The sequence below is a fragment of the Lepidochelys kempii genome, chromosome 13 (assembly GCF_965140285.1).
Source record: "Lepidochelys kempii isolate rLepKem1 chromosome 13, rLepKem1.hap1, whole genome shotgun sequence".
Taxonomy (NCBI): Eukaryota; Metazoa; Chordata; order Testudines; family Cheloniidae; genus Lepidochelys; species Lepidochelys kempii.
Window position 1 is genome coordinate 3,294,581 of NC_136392.1, and position 20,948 is coordinate 3,315,528.

Sequence of the window (20,948 nt, forward strand, 5' to 3'; positions counted from 1 at the left end):
ATTCCCTTGGGTTCCTTTCAAAAATCTCACGGAAGTAGATACAGCAGATGTGGGATGTCAGTAGATAATGCACTGTCAGAACTGGCTGCTATGCAACAAGCGCCATCACTGTTAGTAATTATTTGGGATCTGTATTACGCTAGCGCCGAGAGTCCTAAGTCAGGGATCAGGGCTCCATTTTGCCGGGCGCTGTTAAGTCTAAAGAGAAAAACCAGACAAACCAATCTAGACACGACCAGGCGTAATCTGTGCTACAGCTCAATGGGGAGAAGCTGCCGGTTAGATTTCCCCAACCCTCTTGTCCTGTTCTTTAATCAAGCCAGCCCCACTCTTCTCTTCACTCCTCCCAGAGCATGTGCCCCAAGCAGGCCAAAGTGCCCTCCAGTCACCCTGCCGCCCTCAGGCGGGAGTTTTTCTGTCCCCCATCCGTTAAGCAGATGCAGAGTGGCAGACCCTCGCTATTGCGCTCGGATCCAGTGACACGCCACAGAGAGCTAGACTGAGCGAAGTCCCAGAGGGTTGCTCTGTTTTGCGGCATGCACACTGCAGCCCTGGTTCTGGTGCAGGGGAGAACAGCAACTCTCCAGGAGGGGAGCCACTGGCTTGCATCTCACTGGTGACTGATCTATTTGGGGAAAATAAAACAAACAGAAATCGCTCTGGGAACAGCTGGGAAATGTCTTTTTTTAGCCACTCAAGATCAGGTGACATCAGCCCCGCAGGCACTGGATGGTCTTTGCCAATGTAAAATAAATATGTCAGTTCTCTAAAGTGACCCCTTGGCCTCACCGGACAGAAGATACTGAACACTTGCAGTGAAATCCTGGCCCCACGGAAGTCAGTGGCAACCCCCACATTGAGTCAATGGGGCCAGGGTTTCATCCGGGATATTTTGCTTTGTGTCTCAGTGAGGTGGGAGCAGTGGCAGGAGTCACGGCTGGCCGGGGGCTGGGAACATGGAAGGTGGAAATGGAAAGGCTCTGATTGGGCCAACGTCACAAACGCTGACACTAAATCTGGGCACCTGAATCCTCACCAAACAATGGCAGCTGGACGGAGAGACACAGAACTGAGTGTGGGGCCACCTGAGCTGTAGACCTGGCTTTGCTACTGATTTCCCATGTGGCCCCGGGTGGGTCACTTAGCCATTTTGCTAAGACGGGGAAATAATGTTTACCTACTGCAGAAGGGGGTGTAGTGAAACTCATTCAATACATAACTACAAACCTCTTTGGGAAGAAAAGTTCGTTTATTATCTGCATATGCAAATCAAGCAGCTAGCCACCTCAGACTCTATTTTGGAAACACGAACTCAGAGCTGACAAAACAGCCCGATCACCTCTGGATAGTGCAGGACATTCCGTACAGAACGTCTCCTCTTGTTCTTTCAAATCAACTTCCACCACCTTCCTTGGGAGACCATTCGACGAGCCAAGGGGTTGTCTAGACCAGGGAAACTGGCACCGGTGTTAGCAGCGTTGTTATATTTGGGCCAACCCCTAATGCGGAGACACTGCCCTGGGGCAACTGGAGTGTTTGCTGGGGTGACTTTTAACTAGATTGGTGTCCCTAGACAAGTGTGAATAAACCCAAGCTAGACAGCGCTAAGGCACCTCATTCCAGTTCATTTCGCTCTAGTTCAGTCATGTATAAACCGCTGGCGCTCGTCATGCTGAGCACACACATATGTATGTGTGTCATCCGGTGAATGGATGAAATATACATGTCTCCATGCGTGTTTGACGTGTTTCCATACATGTTCATCTCCATGTGAGTTTCGGAGTCATTCCCAGCTCTCTAGCTGGCTGTGGGCCGAGGAAGGGAGTGTGGAAAGTTCATATGCTGAATATTTGACCTGCTGTCTGTCTGTTGGCCAGCACTGTCACAGATCTCTTAATCCCCTTGTAAAGAAGCTCATTTACACTGAACAGCTGTACACGATCCAGCCAGGAACGAGGGTGCAGCCACATCTCTGATGCCTGCATCACTCCTCTGTGGTGATCTTTTTAAAGCTGGGAAGAAGGTTGGAGTTTGTGCTACAAATAAAAATCCGATGTTACTTCCTCTTTCCTAATCCGTTGGGGAAATGCCTCTCCTGAACGCTTTCTATTCTTAGGAGGATTTCACATGAGGTTTCCATTCAAATGAATTCCAGGGTGCACGTTTCGAGCGGGGACGTGATCAGAAGCGACACATCATACACAAAGTTACGAGGCCAAAGGGAAGGAAAAACCTGAAATGTGTTCGACCCAGCTGTGGTCACAGCTGGGAATTCTACCCTGGTGTGGAAGGAATCAGAGCTCATGAAAAAGGCAAAGGGAATTCTCTTGGGAGAGAGCCAGATTTGCAAAGTCACACAGACAGGATAGCCTGGGGGACTAGCAGGCTCAGGGTATTGTGAAGGAATCTCCCATTGGTTCTGCAGAGCAGAGCTGTTAAGGGCAGTCAAGGCTCTGGAAGATGGGCTGGCCCTTTAGGTATCCTGAGCCCAGTCCCTGGATGGCTTTGAAAATCAGGCCTGAGAACGGAAACCTGACTTGGAGTTTAATAGGGAACCAGCCGTGTGAACCTCCTCCAAGGGTGAGATAAGTTCGGGAGCCCAGTCGTATTGCCGAGGGTGCGACCAGCTGCCACATTCTGCAGCAGATGCAGCTCTTTCCAGGCAGATGCTTTAAAGCTAAGTTGCACAGCATTGCAATACCTAAGCCTGGCAGTAATGAACATGTGTCTGACTGAGACCTGGTCATCATCCCACAGGCCAGCATGCAATCTCCCAGCTAGCCACAAGACGGCAGAAAGCACGTGGCAGCCAATGCGATGGGAGAGCCCTGAGCCTAAAGGGACCCCTATGCTGCAAGATTCTTTGAAAACTTGGGGACAGATGACCTAGGCTGGAGGAAGTCTGGTGGCAGCAAACTCTTCTAAATATTCCCCTCTGCCTATTAGCATAAGCCTCCACTGTGCTTGGGTTTAGCTTCATCCAGCTCCTCCTCCTCATCCATGAGGGACGTCCGCTGGACACGGGGAAAGTTGGGTGCTGGTGGATCAGCCCTACTTTGTCCTGTTCACACTTCTCATGGCAGAGCAATGGCAGAGATCAATTGAAAGTCGATGGGATTTATTTAGATCATCTTTGGGGCAGGGGCTGTGTTTGTGCAGCGCCTGGTGCCGCGGGGCCCGGAGCACTACGGCAATGCCAAAAATAAAGAATAGTAATCCTGGGAGTTAGGTGCCAAACTCCCATCTGTGCTTTAGAAAATTTCCCCTGGACTTGTTGAATGGGAGTTTCCCCGGGGCTCTGATCCTGCCTGTGTCATTGCAGTTTGATGGGTGAAGTGCAACATGTTTGGACCACAAGCCCTGCAGCGTAGTCAGCAGTCCCCTCCATCCTGGTAGAGTCTGGGCCAGATTTTAGAACGGCTCCTACCTGGTGACTCTGGGAGGCAGAGACTATGTTAATTAGTTTTCCAGCCAGATAGCTAGGAAGAATTACATGGTGCATCATAACCGAGATCTGTCCTTTCTCTGCTAGTAGGCTGAGTTCAGGTGCTCAGATAAACTCTCTGGACTTCTTGAGTCCTCAAAATTGGCCTGGGAATGACCATGAAAATGGGCCCTGGTGAGTCGCCCAGCACCAGCGAGAGAGTATCCTTGCTTGCAGTATTTCAACACTTCTGCCTCCAGCCCTGGCTGCAACCCGGGAGTGAAATCACAGAACTTTAATAGAGGGTTGTTTCTAGTTCAGGTCTGGAAATGGCCAAAAGCTGGGTGGCAGAAGATGGGGTCTTATTCTCCCAGAACCAGCCCTCCTGTCCACACCACTGACTCATTGTGTGATCTTGGGCAAAGTCACCCGGCCATCTCCTGTCCCTGTCCAGCCAGTGGGAAGAGGGGGGGGCGCTAAGTGAACTCGGCTCCCCTGGGGAAGGATTACCCCAAGGGAAGAGATGGGACCAGTCAGGAGTTGGTAGCAGACGCTACACCGGCACTTGCTGGAATGGAGAGGACATGGCAGCTGCAGTGAGGGAAATATTTCTCTGTTTTGAGCCCTCTGCACTTGTTTTTACATGAAGAAATATTGCTGGCAGCCGCCCCAGCTCTCTGCTTTGTTGGGCTGAAATATCCCTCTGCAAACATCCATTGCAGGGGACGTTGGAATCCCGGGGCGGGGGGAGCTTGGGGACACGAGCAAAGGGGTGTTTTGTTTTTGGAGAAGCTATTGAAATCCCAGAGCGATGTTAACTCCGGCCACTGGGTCGCCCTCTCGGACCGCTACTTTTGGACAGGCCTCCCCAGGCTGCATACGTTCTAAGGGGGAAGAAGCTTCCTATAGCCAGGGAGCAAAGAGAAGCCGGAGAGCCATGTCTGGAAAACATTTAATGAAGCTGAATGATTTCTGGAGACAGTCCCTTCAACCACATCATTAATCTTGTTGCTTCACAGAGCAAGGGAGTTTTTGGTTTGGGGTTTTAAATAAACAGTTCTCTTAGCTGAAGCACAATAAGTCCACATGGAAAAAGCCAGTGAGGCAGAAACAATGGCCGATTTCAGAGTGGGGAGTTGGGGGAGACACTTGGCTTCTGCCCCGGTGCGATTTTGGGGGAGAGGACAGCACACGTACTGGCTGGTGTCTATTTCAGGAATCTGGGGAATACCTACTCAGTGAAGGGCCAATAGCCCACAGGGATAAACTCTGACCCTGGGCACAGTTTGACGCTTCGCTCCAGGGAGGAGCTGGGGAACCAGAAATGGGTGTATGCCACCACTCCAGGTCTGCATGTCAAACTGCAGAACCAGCTCAGATGTTTTCGCAGAGGATGGAAACAACTCCTTGTTCTAAGCAGGCAGCTGTAGCCATAACCGGCTAACACAGTATGAGACTTGACTCAGTCTCATTCAGCTCTTGCTCCGCTGCAGGTTTTCCTGTACAAAGAAATCTCGAGTAAAATCACAGAAGCAAAATGTTCCTGTCGGCACCCACTTCACTGCTGTGTGTCTGCTGCAGGGGGTATGGGTGGGTATTCAGGATATTCAGGAACTCCATATTGCGATGCATTAAAAGGCTCTTTCATGCACATGCCAGAGGTGAGAAGACAGTAGAGAAACTGAGCCTGGAGAGTGAATTTCCATCCTACCCTTGCAGGCTAAGATCCCTGCCTTTGAAAGCCGCTGGGGCAAACTGGCGGGTCCATGCACCAAAGCTCAGGATTTTACACCGATTCCTCTCCCTCACTGGGAGGAGCTGGGCCCTTTAGCTCAGGGCTGAGGTCTGCCGGCGAGATGGTGTTAAGTAAGCACCTCAGTGGCAGGTCAGAACTCTCTGCCTAGTCTGTCAATAATGCTAAATCAATCCTGGCAAACCCCGGCACAGACATGGTGCCACCCTCACCGTGGTGCCCCCAGTAACCAAACGACCAGTGGGATTTTTGTAAAGCAGTCACTCTTGGAAGCAGAAAAACGAGCAAGAATGTGGAACAGAGGGACAAAGCTGGGGGCTTCTCAGGATTTCCTCAGCATGAACCTGGAACCTGACATAGGTGGCTCTCCTGGGCAGTGTAATTCCTGCCTGAAAGAGACGTAGTGTAATTCCTGCCTGAGAGAGATCTGCCCCTGAGCACCACCGGGCATTTCCCAAGGCACCAGAGCCGGAGAGGATCAGCTGCATCAGAATTTCAGAGCCTCTCACTGATTTACAGCTGGCTGCAGAGAAGCCAGGGAGAGTGCAAAAGTGTAGGACCGTGTTATCAGAACCACCCTGGAGGCTTTGTCCATTCGAGCCAAAAATACTATGCTTTGCCTGGATGTCAGGCACTGTTTGTGCTGAGCTGGGCAGCAGGAAATTCTCACCAAGATACTGTTGGGTAAGTAGGAGACACGAACCCTTCCCCATAATGCTGCCTGCCACCTGTGTAACCGCTTAAGAAGCAAGGCAGTGGACAGGAATTCATTTCAAAGGAATTACTGGTGGGGGAAGGTGCAATTCAGTGTCAGAGGAGCTAGATCTGGCCTTGTTCCAGTTCTGCTGGTCTTGGAAGAGGCCAGACGATGCGTGTGTGTATTGTCCATGACTGGTTGGTTGCCTACATTGGTATAAAAAGAACAGGAGGACTTGTGGCACCTTAGAGACTAACGAATTTATTAGACCATAAGCTCTCGTGGGCTACAGCCCACTTCATCGGATGCATAGAATGGAACATACAGTAAGAAGATCTATATATACATACAGAGAAGGTGGAAGTTGCCATACAAACTGTGAGAGGCTAATTAGTTAAGATGAGCTATTATCAGCAGGAGAAGAAAACTTTTGTCGTGATAATCAAGATGGCCCATTTGGACAGTTGACAAGAAGGTGTGAGGATACTTAACATGGGGAAATATACACAGCTGCGTCTCTGAAACCTACATTTCTATGACTCTCCACTCTAGGATAAGAAGCAATCCGTGGTCTCTACGCTCCTTACTGCTAGTGGAACAGTCAAATTGCAAGAGCAGATTATAATGCATCTCTGTCCAAATGTGGACTTAGCCAGTGTGCATAAATCCCACCAACTGGGAAAGCCTATCTGAACCCCCCCCAAAACTAGCCCAATGGAGTTTGTGTTCTACTATACAAGGGTCATCTAGTCATGTAGTCTAACCCTCTGACTGCATCAGAGCGTTCTCTTCTCTTCTCTTCTCTTCTCTTCTCTTCTCTTCTCTTCTCTTCTCTTCTCTTCTCTTCTCTTCTCTTGCTCCAGTCTGACTTTGTTTGGGCTGCGGTGAGTTAATGCGCCGTGTCATTGCCAATCAAAGCTGGGTGAGGTGAGTGGGCACCAGCTGAAGATTGCAGAGAAGTCTCATATGGCGCAGCGTCTGTCTACTTTCAGCAAGCTGCTCTCATATGAGTAATGGCAGCTCTTCTGTTCCCAGTGCTCCATGAGGCATGGTTCCTGGTGCAGAGGGAATATTTCCTTCACTTTCTATAGATTCCGTGTAAGAGAATCTTTTATAGAAATTTCCACTTTCCTGCAAAGGGCTCCTTTCCTTCCCGTAACCCACCACAGATGGCTCATGTGTTGTCATGTCAAACTGCTTTCCCTCTGCATGTGAGAAGGGTCACAGGCAAGATTAGTGACCAAGGGACCAGCAGTGATGGAGAAAGGAGCAGATAAGAAAAAGGAAAAATAGTGAATTAATCCAAGAGTCTCAGGTGCATGACAACAGGATCTTTGTGTCTTAGGTCATCTGCTCCTATTGATCCTTCCCAAGTGAGGTCATCACAGCTGATTATAGTCAGAATAATTTTGATGTCACAAACCAAGGTTATGAATGTAGGATCTCAAGCAGATTCTAGAACATCATGCACCCGGTGAAAGAGTAGAGCAAAAGGTGTAAGGGAACTGACCTGGGTGGAAGGAAACAACTTGTGCAGCAAACGGTCTAGATTGGAAAGGGAAGTAGCATCCCAGACAAGCTTAATGGCTTAGCTGCCTCTGTTACAATACCAAGTGTGGTGGGCAAAGGGAATGATACAACGGGCCCAGATCCAGGCTGTTTTTACCCAACCCAGGGTAAAAATCAGCACGCAACTGCCACGATATAACAATGAAACACACTGATCACAATGAGTTAGAAAAGCCAAAGGATGGAGCGAAGTGCAAAGACCATCAGACGGCAGGTCTGAGCATTACGATACTGCAGGGTTTATGTGCAAGGCAAACAACACAGAGAGAAGGGAGTGGGGGGAGGAGGGAGGTGTCATCCAGCCCAGGAAGGCTTCACAGAGGAAGTGGTCTTGCAGGTGGGGACTGGAAGGGGAACAAAGATGGGTGCTTGGCAGGTGGAGAGTGGAAGGGGAAGTTAGAGAAAACTGGCTTTTGATTATCATGATTATTACTTTATCAATTCTATGAATTAGGTTCATGGAAGGTAGGTCCATCAATAGCTATTATCCAAGATGGTCAGGGATGCAACCCCATGCTCTGGGTGTCCCTAAATCTCCAAACGCTAGAAGCTGGGACTGGACAACAGGGGCTAGATCACTTGAAATTGTCCTGGTCTGTTCATTCCCTCCAATACATTTGGCACTGGTCTACTGGGCGAGGTGGACAATTGGTCTGCCCCAGTATGGCAGCTCTTATGGTTTTATGTTCTTATGACTCTGCTTGGTGCTTAATTTTCCAGATTACAATTTAGATGGATACTTCAGAAGTTGTGCCTATAGCACCCAAAGAGTTACGGGAGCTGGGTACACGTCGCTGAACGAAACACTCCCCACCACGAGAAAGTGGGACTCAGAGTTAGTTTCGTGCTAGCAGGTTGCTGCGTGTGCACTAGGGAGCGGTACCTAGAAGTTGTTGTTTACTCTTTTTAGAGCTCGGATTGGTGCCGCGGTTGCTGAACTCGAGCTACTGGTTCCACCAGCCCTTCTTGTGTAAATCAGGAGTAACTCCTTCCCAAGTCCCTGAGCGTACAGGACACCAGAATCTGTCCTTAGGCTTGAGGGTTGGGCTGCAGTCAAGGCAGACTTTGGAGTCCAAGCACAAGCTCTGCCAAGATTCAGAACCTCAGAGAGAATTGCTGCTGGCCAGCCAAGAAACCAGACAACAAGCAGGGAAGGCCAAGAGGGAATGCGGGACAACAAAGTTCTCCACCAGGATTCAGCGGAGCTGAAAGGGCTGAGACAGCTGCAGGGTCAGAGACAGGGCATGGCCGAACTGGAAATGCACAAAAGCTGCAAAGATGGGACAGGATGGTGCTGAGTGAGTTCCCTTGCTTGGCAGCTCTTGGGCCCCATTCTCCAGCCTGTTGCCCGAGTGGAGAACCTGGAGTGGTTTGTCTTTCACTTGCCTTGAAGCAACAAACTAGGCTGAGATGTTGTGGCTTGTGCCTCTGCAAATGCTTCCATGTCCTTTGCTGAAATGTGCTTGGTCATTTTGTACAGCTAAGTGACTGCACCCCAGAGGAGCAGGATGCTTCCCCTCTTCCAGGGTGGAATGACATTCGTGCTGTATTGGCAGTAAGGAGCCCAGTACAAAAGGCCTAACTGTGAGCTAGTGGGGACAGGGAGTGTAGGGAAGAGCATCCAGTGCTGTAGCTTGGACCCTGAGTCTGAACCCGGGACTGGCCACAGTACAAGTGTGGGGCGGGGTGGGGGTGCACTGATGAACAGAGCTGGGGTAGGAAGAGGGAAGGAGGTGCTGGGAATCCTTGGCCTCTTGATTATTAAAATAGACTGCCCCCCCCCCACCCCTTCCTTTCCTTGTGCACTAAATTGATCCTGTTTCTAGGAGAGAAATGGAAGAGGCAGAGAGGCTCATTCAATACCCCTGGCAGGGCTGAGCTGGAGTGGTGCACAGAGGGCAAAAAGCTCCATAGGACCATCGGTGTGTGTCCCATAGGGCAGGGCAGGGCAAGGACTAGCTGTAGGAATTCCTATCTTTGTTCCACTTAAATTACCCTTACACGGTGGCTGTTTCTCTTGGTCCTCTACAAAGCAGCTGGAAATAGATCCTGGTGCCAAGTCCCTTCTGTGAAGACACCAGATGGGCCTGGGCCCAGCACCTGTGCACGTTCTGCTACTTCTTCCGTGCAGCATGCCTGGGAGCTCCTGCCCACTCTGGGCAGCAGACCCGGCTTTAACCCCCAGGCTTCAAGGATCCCGGTTCGAATCCCCACCGTGGTATGACCCAGTATGCTCACACAAGTCCAGCCACCAGATGCGGGGGACACCGCTAATTGGTTACATCTGCTCCAGTGTTTGGCCACCAGCTGACAGACGCAGCAAGTGGTGACAAGGATGGGAGCGGCTCCCATGTGCTGTTCCCAGAAGGGGAGGAAATGGGAAGATAAGCAAAGTGTGGCTCCCAGCTGAGCCAGGCCCAGTGCGGCTCCTCCAGGCCTAGCCAGCTCAGCGGTGGTGCGGGAAGCAGCCCTGTGCCTCTGGCCATCGCTCGACGGGGTCTGCTGAGGGGATGAGACAGCCCTCCACTGGCCAGTAGAGGACACCCAACAGCCAGGACATGGCTCTGGGCTGGGAGCTTTGCTTCGGAGTGTTGTTCTGAGTCACTTCGGGCCTCGGTTCAGTGTCACGCCCCAGGTCTAGCAGCCTCGAGGCCTGCTCTGAGCACCCTGCTGCTGGCCCCGGAGCCCAGCACTCTCCCACTAAAGCTACTTAGGGACCTGAGAGCTCCTTCTGGCCGAGTCCCCTTCCTGCTTCTCTCTGGCTGATGGACGCTGTGCAGGAACTGGGCAAGCTGCAGGCTTTTCTCCCTCTCTCTGCAGTGCCCCGATAGCCATTAATCACTCAGCCTCCTGCTGGGGTGCACGCCCTGCTCCTAGCCCCAATCCCTCCACTACATGTTTTTGTTTGAACTAAAATTAATTTCTCCCGCGCTGAAAATAGTCAGATGGGAAGGAAGGCCCAGCTGCTCCAACTGCAGATAAAGCAAGAATAACAAACCCAGCACGTCCAGCACCATTGAGAGGGCAGTGTTGTGTTATTCCTGGTGATGTCAAGCATTCCTGGGGCTCTCAGGGCTGGGCCGGGACCCGGTGAAGTTAACCTTGGAGGAGAAGGATGCTGTAGCTAGATGCCTAAGAAGAAGGAGGCAGGGGCCCTAATGAGGAGACAGTGTCTGCCTCTAGGGACTCTATAGGGATCTGGAGTTTAATTCAAAAGAGAGAACAAGGGAGAAGGTAAATCCAGCAGTGGAAGAGAGGAAGGGGGACCGGCTTTCTCTCAGCCACCCTTTCATTCCCAGCACCTCCTCCTCTCACCTGTTCTTTTCTCTTCCTATTTCCCCTTATCGTGGGCGCCTGCACCATCCCTTTCTCCCTCCATTAGCAGCAGCCGTGGGACATGACACCTTTCAGAGGTTGCAAGAAGTGCCCGCGCTAATCAGGTGCATTGTGCAGCCCAGTTTCAGGCGATTCAGGCAGGAACAGTATCTCTGCGCTCTAGGGCTCTGCGAAGGGCACCCAGCAGAATGAGGTTCTCAGTAAATTGCAATGCAGTCAAGGGTCAAAGGGCAGGTGACACCCCGATTAGAGCCCTGTTTATCAGCCAGCTCATTTCTAGGTCTGCTTAGTTCCCCAGGAGTCTGAGTGCTTCCAGCATAGATGGACCAAAGTCAAGGTTATGTTTAAACTAGGGCAGACTCAGCCCTTTATCCTTCCAGGGCAGGTGCTGTTTTTTTCTCTTGAAAACGGAGATCCTGAAGATCCCCTGGGGCACTCTTTGTAAGAGCTGAGGTTTGCCCCAGTGTCCTTCACCAAAATGGCCTCTTTCTATGCTGTGGTGCTGTGTGCTGGCTGGCAATCTCCACCCCAGAGGTGGTCACATGGCGGCACTTAGGCATCTCTGTAAAAAGGCCAAGAAACATTATCAAAAATATTTGGCTGCTGGGTCCTTACTTAGGCATCTAGGCAGGTGCCCTGATTTGCCAGGGTGCTGAGCACGCCCCATAGCACCACAGGCCTCAGTATGGATGGAGGAGCCTAACTCTGGACATTTATTTTTGAAAACCCTGCTCAAAACGTGAGGCACACGCTTGCATGCCTAGGCTGAGATCTGCAAGGCTGACCGGAGTCACACAAAACCCATTAATGGCGATGGGAGCTGTATGGCTGAAACTCTTAGTCGGTTTTGAAAATCTCACCCTTGGTCCCCCTGCGTGCGACTGTTGTACTTGTGCGCACAATCGGGAAGTTGCACACACACGTTTAGTTGGGTGTATTTTCACGTGCAGCTCCCCAGTTGGGGCATACAGTCACCGTAACTGGGCATGTGCAGGTTAGGTCATGTGTATGCCTTGTGCACCTGCATGCCAAAAGCTTTTGAGAATCGCCACTTAAAATACAAAGAGCTCTGAAATCTCACTTTGCCTTTAGAAAATGTTGTATCTTTTGCTTTTTACACAATAACACCACAAAGGTACCGCAAGGGGTCCAAATAACTGTGTTTACTAAATACACACAACACACAACTGCATAGACACTCTGCTGCTCCAGTAGGTCTTTGGCCCGCAGAACACAGTGAGCGCCACCAGAGGGTTCACACGCTATTTAAAAGAACACAACTCTATTCCTACACACTGTAAAAAACAATAAAGAAAGAAAGTGGCCCTTCTTCCCATGCCGTGCACAGCTGAATGTGCCTTGAATCTCGTGCTTTGGGCACCCCCTCATCCACGCTAAGGGTGTCCGTCACTAGTGCCTTTGCACGCACGCTGTAGGCGCAGAATGCCAGATCCCCCCTCCTGAGACCTGAACCTGCATGACAACAGCCGAAGGGGCCTACGAGCCAAAGCGTGCCTTGAACTTTCTGGCTTACTGGCAGATGCAGTGCGTGTTTTGTTTTCAATTCTTTCATAAACCCAGTGCCGCCTTTTACCCGCAGTTTGTTTATTCAGGCCTTGAATCCAATCAAAACAGGTTCCAGTTAAATTAGAGGGGGGAAAAAACAACAACCCCAAACCAATCCCTTTCTGGGAATTGCTGTGCTGTGGGACGAGGTTATACGGGCACCGGCCTTTGGAGTTCCTCTCTAAGGCCCTGCCACCCTCCCCTCCGCCGCTGGGCCATTTCTGCAAAGCGACTTGGGAGGTCATGGAGATCTGCAGGCACTTCCCCTCCCCCCGCTATTATTAGCAGTTCTTAGCATAACACGAGCAGCCTGAGACCCCAGCTAAGATCAAGTCTCTCTGTGCTAGACGCCCCGCAGCCGCGTAATGGGGGAGAACCCCTGCCCCAAAGGCCACACAAAGACAGTCGTCTTATCTGCCCATGGGATACTGGGGCACAGAGCGCATTCACTGCAAGCTCGGCTCCCTCCTCGCACGGGGCTGGGCAGCCTCTGATCCAGCAGCTAACATCTCAAGGAAGGGGGGGAGGTTGGGTTGCTGCCCCCCCCACCAGCACACCTTAAAATACAAGGGCTAGACCCCACACGCTCATCCTACCACCTGTTGCATCGGGGGTCCCAGATGAGGTGCTTCCCTGCTGCCCAAGAGCTGCCCAGATGTGCAGCTGCACTGCCCCCCGCTCCCCCCGCTGGGAATCTTCACCAAGGCTAATATTTTGGCCCTGCTCACGGGCCACATTCCAGCTGCACTGGCCCCCGCCCCCAAGCCCCAGCGGTCCTGAGCTCTCCTCGGCTGGAGAGGAGGTTCTAGCCCTTTAGTTTTAGCTCTGCTGGGAGGAGGCCTGACTGATCTTTTCAGGCGCGGTCAGGCACATGAGGAGAGCAGGCAGCCACCCGTGGCCGGGCACAGAGACATGACTCCAACTGGAGGACCGGGAGTTGCAGGGTGTCTCACACTCCCCAGCGTGCAGAAACCCCTGTGAGGTGGAGGGGAGTGGTTGGGACATCCAGTGACACACGTCCTAAAGGATACTTGGACAATGGTATGTATCCATTGTACCCATGTGTGTCAGTAAGGCTTTCGATGTGGCCATGCCAGCTGCCGCTGTGTGGATACACGAAGAGTAGGGCTAGAAACAAGGGGCGAGAAGTGTGCCTGCCTACATCTCTCCAGAGGAAGAGGGGATTTCAATTCCCAGGTAGGACGGTGGGTACCCTTCCAAGGATGGCTCTGAACAAGTCTGCAGCAGCATGGCGGTGCGGGGTAGAGGAGGGGGAGAATCAGTTCACAGACCCCTTCAGTTCAGAATAGCTCAGTTCAAACTACAGCTGTGGGACCCACATCCCAACCTCTGGGATGCCTCCAAGCCCGGGAGTTTGGTTTGGCCCAGCCTAAAGCCAGGAGTCAGAGGTGACACTTGGCTTGTGATGACAGAAGAACAGCGTGACGACACAGAAGCTGGGCCATGCTCACAAAGCAGCTGTGTCCTGAGTATCGAAGCAGCGTGATAACCTATCGCAGGGCATGTCAGCATCCTCGGTGCCGCAGCTTGAGCGGAGCTACCCACGTGCTAAGGGCCCCTCTGTCTCTGATCAATGGGAAACTTTCAGGCAAGGCTGGAAATTTAGAGACAAGCCACGGCCGGGAATATGCTGGGGCATCTATAGGGCTTGTTGTCCAGGTCCAGTGGTGCCACTTCTCACTCAATAGGTCGCGGCATCACTTCCTGCTCTGGGAGGGAAGGTTTAGCCAAAAGACAGCGGGAGACGTGGCACCTGGAAACCAGGATCTCGGTAAGAACTATGTCCCCCAAGAACCCGACACGATCTTGCTGGAGTACTTTAGAATGAGCTTTGCCTGCAGCAAAGATGCGGCTGTGGGAATAACAGCTCCCGACAGTGTCAGCTGTCTCACCTCACTGGCAATGGGTAAACACCATGTGGCTCCAATGTAATGGGAAAGAAAGAGGCCAGTCTCTGCTCCTTACCAAGATCCCTTGCAAGCTAGTCGTGTGCCAGGACGTTCTGTGCCCCAAGAGCCTCTGACCATGCGCAGGGTGGCCTGCTGGGGGGAAGGAAAAGTCTGAAAAAGCCTTTTAATAACACAACTTTCAGAAACAGTGCTTCCTAATTTCCCTGCGTGTGGCATCATGTTAGGACGCCCAAATTAGAGTGCAGCAGTCAGAGCTGGGGACTGGGATCCAGGACTCTGGGTTCCATCCCTACTTCAGCTGCACTCCATGGTCCTGAGCAAGTTGCTTAACCTCTGTCTGACTCAGGCTTCTTCAGCCTTGGGGTGCTGGGAGGATTGGTTAAGCGATAGGAAAAGGGCTTTCAAATGCAGGGCTGGAAAGAGCTGGAGAAAGGCCAAACCGATGATACCTCTATTCACCTACTGCCTTCTCTGCTCAGGGATCCCTCCAATGCTTCCAAGCATACACATATGGGGGGTGTGTGTGTGTGTGTGTGTGTGTGTGTGTGAAGTCCTTTCGGCACTGAAATGCAGGCACCTCTGGGGCCAGGCGGAACGCCACTGCTCGGCGAGCGGCACAAGAGCATGTGGGGAAGAATTGATGGCAAAGCCGCAGGCTTTGACTGTTGTGAAAAGTCTCACCGGGCCTGCTGCTGCACCCCTTGGTACAAGGAACCGGCCCAGCTGAGAATCCAAGTATTTTTCAAAGCTCCAAACTCTGTGTCTTGCGTGTACACTGCCCCGGTTTTTTTCAAAGGCCAGGCCTCCTGCATCGGGGTGTGTCTGGCTGTGGGTGCTACATGTCGATAGTCCCACATATTTCCATTCTAACATCTCATTTGTCTAAAATCTCCTGCCTTTGGAAGCCTGAAGGAATTTCACAGGTGATTAGAAGGAGGTTTAGTAAAAGCCCCCTCTGCCTGGCACCTGCCATGGGTGGGTGCTATTGAAATCTCAACACTCATCACCCCAGGTCTCTTCCTGCATTGGGCATAGACCAGAACACACGGTCCCAATACTGTGATCCCTGCACAGGAGTAAATGTAGAATTCCTAATGGCTCCCATTGTAGGGTGGTTCTCCAGAGGTTTTCATGTGCCTTCGAGATGACAGTAGCATGTAAACAGGGCTAACGCCTCCCTCATTTACATAGATACTAAATCTAAAGAATACCTAGGGAATACTGGAAGTGCTGGACAGTCTCTACGTAAAAGAATAAATGGACACAAATCAGATGTCAAAAATTATAACATTCATAAACCAGTCGGAGAACACTTCAATCTCTCTGGTTACTCGATCTCAGACCTAAAGGTCGCAATATTAAAACAAAAAGACTTCAAAAACAAATTCCAACGAGAGACTGCTGAATTGGAATTAATTTGCAAACTGGATACAATTAACTTAGGCTTGAATAGAGCCTGGGAATGGATGTGTCATTACACAAAGTAAAACTATTTCCCCATGTTTATTTTTCCCACCCCCCACTGCTCCTCCAACATTCCTGTTAACTGCTGGAAATGGCCCACCTTGATTATCACTACAAAAGGTTTTCTACCCCCCCCCCAACCCCCTCCCCCCGCCCGCTCTCCTGCTGGTAATAGCTCATCTTAAGCCTGCTGCAGTTTCCACGATATGCATCTGATGAAGTGAGCTGTAGCTCACGAAAGCTTATGCTCTAATAAATTGGTTAGTCTCTAAGGTGCCACAAGTACTCCTTTTCTTTCATCTTAAGTGATCACTCTCCTTACAATGTGTAGGATAACACCCATTTTTTCATGGTCTGGGTGTATATAAATCTCCCCACTGTATTTTCCACTGAATGCATCTGATGAAGTGAGCTGTAGCTCACGAAAGCTCATGCTCAAATAAATTGGTTAGTCTCTAAGGTGCCACTAGTCCTCCTTTTCTTTTTGGAAGTGCTGAGGCGCTGATACCTAGTTATCCACCTACGTTTTTCCAAGAGATGATCACCTAACATGCACCTAATATTGGACCGTCTGGCTCCAACTGTCCAAGGCACAGTGCTTCAGGGACAGCAGTGCACCTCACCCTGCTGAATGATCACCAGTCCCTTCATCAGCTGGTTCCAGAATTCCAAATCAATTGCACCAGGGAGAAATTCCTAGGGAGTAGCACCATATGCACCCTCAGCTACGAGTACCAAGCCTGAATCAAAATCTTACGTCGATGCGCCCACTAGTGCTGGGAAATGTCAGACCCAGGTCCAAACTGTGCAGCTCAAACAAATGCGAAGCAAAGGAATTGTTCCATTGAGAGTACATATTATTTTTTGGTTTAACACTGTGGAGTATTTTCTCTGCCCCGGGTTCTTAGAATCCACCCAGTAGTTTTGTCTGGGCTGGCTAACGGCATGGGGAACGTCTTCCAGGAAAATAAGAAAATAAATGCGCCACATCTTGAAAGGATGCTCCCCAATTCGGCAACTCACATAAAGACATAGACCACATGGGGCACAAGGCTTTCAGAGGAAACTCTTTTTTTTTCCCAGAAAAATTATTAATAACTTTCCAACCTTCTGGAATGAAGGGCCACGTGTGCTGTTTAGTTGGCTCACTTCAATAGGGGTGGGAGGGAAGGTTGGGAACTCTGGTTTTAAGACATGGGGAGGAAAACAAGTGAATTTTGTGAACGGCCTTAAAGTGTTAGAAGATCAAAGCTCCGGGCATGTTGTGTGGAAGCAGAAATTTCCCTCTGACTGTGCAGTCTGGCAGAGGCAAGTGCAGAGGATGTGCAGGTATTTTTATTGAACCTGACTGGAGCACTCCAGCCAGTCATTTCAGATTTGGCTGGAGAAAGGATCTGGAGCCCTCCTCCAAGCAGGGATGCAGAGACGGCCTCGGTCCCCTCTTCCTTTTCTCACCAGAAGATCCCCCACCTTGTTCGCTGTTCCCTTGCTGCAGCTCAATATTTACAGCTGTTTAGAGACCCTGTCCCTCGCCCCGGGGCCAAGAAGGGACAGAGCTATTTTTGGGTCTGACGCAGGCAGCTGTTTGCACTGCTGGCAGATGTGGGGTCAGATGGAACTTTGGAGAAACCGCTGAAAGGCAAAGTCTCTTCTTTGCTGGGCTGCTCTTTCCTGTCACCCACTTTCAGGTCTCTCTGGGGCCCAAGCTGCAAAATTCAGATTCACGCACAGATTTCACCCCCTCCCCAGGCGCCTGGAGCAGAGATTTTGGTTTGATCCATGATAGGAACCAGGCTTGAAACTCAGGTGTGGATGGATCCGAGGCTGGATTCTCATGCCCCAGCCAGAGTATGAGGGTGTCCAGATCTCGGGGGGGGTTGGTGCAGGCCCATCCCTAGCTGTGGGGAGGGGGGGTACATCGGCCTTGCCCTCTCCCTCTGCCTCCTGCTCATTCCTTCCTGCTTCTGGAGGGCTTGGGTTAGGTCAGCACATGTGGACAAGGGCATCCGTCTGTGATTTTCCCCTGGACGCTGCCACTGTTTGGGAGTGAGAGCGGCTGCAGTGGGCCTCGTTCCCATGGGTGCTGCCCAGGAGGTAAGTGGGAGCAGAGTGTGCGCACGGTGGGTTCGTCTGCACCGGGTGCTGCATGGAATCTTGTCTTCTGTTCTTGGGAGGTGGCACAGATTGCTACCTGGGCTCCGAGAGGGCCTGCTTTTCACAGTGATTTAAGCCTCATTTCCAGGCATGGGCTAATGCCTAGCTGGGGTGGGGCTTTGCAGGTGGAGTGTAGTCACCCGTCCCTTCTGAAATTGCCCAGTCTGGGCCTGGAGTTAGGGGCGGACCCTGGATGACCTTCAGGCTCAAGTCAGCTGACAGGGGTCAGCCACAGGTATTTTAGTGCCTGCAGACATAGCCCTAGGGCCTGGGAACCTCTGGGGGCAGGGGGGCACTCTGCAAGCGGGGCTGCGGCTTCATCCCCGCTGCTGAGATCTCATCAGTGACATCAGAATGGGCACACTGGGTCAGACCAATGGTCCATCCAGCTCTCTGAGAGTGGCCAGTGCCAGGTGCTTCAGAGGGAATGAACACAACAGGGCAATCATCAGGTGATCCAGCCCCTGTCAGCCAGTCCCAGCTTCTGTCTGTTGGAAGCTTAAGGATATCCAGAGCATGGGGCTGCATCCCTGTCCATCTTGTCTAATAACCACTGGTGGATCTATCCTCCATGAACATATCTAATTCTTTTTTGAACCCAGTTATACTTTGGCCTTCACTAGATCCCCTGTATAAGGGGACTGTTGCCCCCTTACTAACATTCAGTGGGGTGTTTTAGTTGGCTAGCTCCCAGTACTAAAAGGGGAAGGGTCAATGGGAAATCAGGACCCTGAGGGACTGATAGTCCCCAGGAACAATGGGGAGAGGGGGTCAGTGCTCCAGGTCAGCCTGAATAACAGGGCAGGCAGGCTAATCAGGGAGTCAGGAGGCCAGGGAGGTCCCTTCCTTTGTGTGAGCTGGATTTGCCTTGGTCAGACAGAGTGGGGCCGAGCTAAGGAGAAAGCAGGGGTGCAAGCTGAGCTGGGGAGCAGAGCTGAGCCGGGGAGCAGAGCTGAGCCAGATCCAGAGAGAGCAGGTCCTGTCCTGGGAGCAGAGCTGCAGCCCCAAAGCCAGAGGCACAGCCCAGAGAGAGCAGACTTGCCCTGCAACCAAAGCCAGAGGGGCCAGAAAAGCAGCCCAGGAAGCAGGTCAGGGCTGGGAGCAGAGTCACAGAAGCAGCCTGCAGAGCAGACCTGTCCTGGGAGCAGAGCTGCAGCAACCAGAGCCAGAGGGGCCAAAGAAGCAGCCCAGGGAGCTGGAGGCAGAGCAGAAGCGGTGCTGAGACCGAGCGGTGGAGCTGGAGCTGGGGCTGGAGGAGTCCGGAGCTGGGTGCGGTGAGCAGCTGGGGAGAGCGAGGGGGACCCTGGGCAGCGGGCCCAGCACAGGGAGACGCCTCCGCCAAGAGGCTCTGCAGGCCAGGCTTGGATCGTAACCCCGACAGGGCGGTGGCAGCACTGCGAAAAGGGTCCTGGCACTTAGAGCCTGAGAGCGTGTGGCCACCACCAGAGCAAGTGTCCAACCCACAACATCCCTGCAGCACAGCCAGGGCCGGAGAAGAAGGCCTGGGACTTACAAGGAGCAGACTGTGAGCTGCCCTGACGTTCCAGAGACACTGTTTGTGATGTTCCCTGCCGCAGAGCGGGCTGATGTGTTTCCTTTAACCTTTCCCGTTTTTCCTTATTCTTTTTAAAATTAATTGTTGATTAAATAAGTTGCATTTGCTTTAACTTGTATGTAATGGTCAGTGGGTCAGAGAAGTGCCCAGTGCAGAGAGAGTACCCCGGAGTGGGGACACCCTAGCCCCTGTCCTAGGTGACCACAGCAGGGTTGGGGGTCGAGCCCCCCAGGAATCCTAGGCCCAGCCTTGTTGGGGTTACGAGGACTCTGCCAGACAGGAGAGTGGAAGGGGAATCCTCAAGGGCAGGGAGGCCACTGGGTAAAGGAAGTGGGAGCGAGGTCTCAGATCTTTCGCTAGCCCACTTCACCGGGGTAGTGCAGAAGTCAGGAAAGTTTCCCACAATAGCAGGACTATTCCCCCACTTACACCTGGGAAAATTTCCGCAGGTTGCCTGTGCGTTGTGTGAAGAAACACTTCCTTAGGTTTGTTTTAAACTTGCTGCCTATTAATTTCATCGGGTGACCCTGGTTCTTGTGTTATGGGAAGGATAAATATCACTGGCCTATTCACTTTCTTCACACCAGTCATGATTTTATAGATTTCTGTCATATCCCCCCTTAGTCATCTGTTCTCTGAACAGTCCCAGTGTTTTTAATCTTTCCTTGTATGGAAGCTGTTCCATACCCCTAATCATTTTAGTTGCCCTTCTCTGCGCCTTTTCCAATTCTAATATATCTTTTTTAAGATAAGGTGACCAGAACTATGCACAGTATTCAAGATGTGAGCATAGCATGGATTTATATAATGGCATTGTGATATTTTCTGTCTTCTTGTCTATCCCTTTCCTAATGGTTCCAAACATCCTGTTAGCATTTTGACTGCCACTGCACATTGAGAAGATGTTTTCAGAGAACTATCCATGAGGACTCCAAGATCTCTTTCTTGAGTGGTAACAGCTAATTTAAACCCCATCATTTTGGATGTATCATTGGGATTATGTGTTCCAATGTGGAGTACTTTTGTCAACACTGAATTTCATCTATCATTTTGTCCCCCAGTTTAGTGAGATCCCTTTGTAACTCTTTGCAGTCAACTTTGGACTTAACTATCTTAAGTAATTTTGTATCTGTAAATTTTGCCACCTCACTGTTCACTCCTTTTTTCAGATAATTTATGAATATGTTGAACAGCACAGGTCCCACTACAGATGCTGGGGGGACCCTGCTATTTACTTTTCTCCATTGTGAAAAATGATATTTATTCCTACCCTTTGTTTCCTATCTTGTAACCAGTTACTGATCCATGCGAGGACCTTCCCTCTTATCCCACGTCTGCTTACTAAGAGCCTTTGGTGATGGACCTTGTCAAAGGCTTTCTGAAAGTCCACGTATATTATATCTGCAGGATCACCCTTGTCCACATGCTTGTTGACTTCCCAAAGAATTCTAATAGATTGGTGAGGCGTGATTTCTCTCTACAAAAGCCACGTTAACTCA

The 20,948-nt window shown here is 51.1% G+C and overlaps 1 protein-coding gene across 1 annotated transcript in view; it reads right to left on the reverse strand.

Annotated features, from left to right (window-relative positions):
• The window catches only part of ANGPT4 (angiopoietin 4), a 42,378-nt gene that overhangs the window by 17,950 nt on the left and 3,480 nt on the right, over positions 1-20,948 (reverse strand). The window lies entirely within an intron of this gene.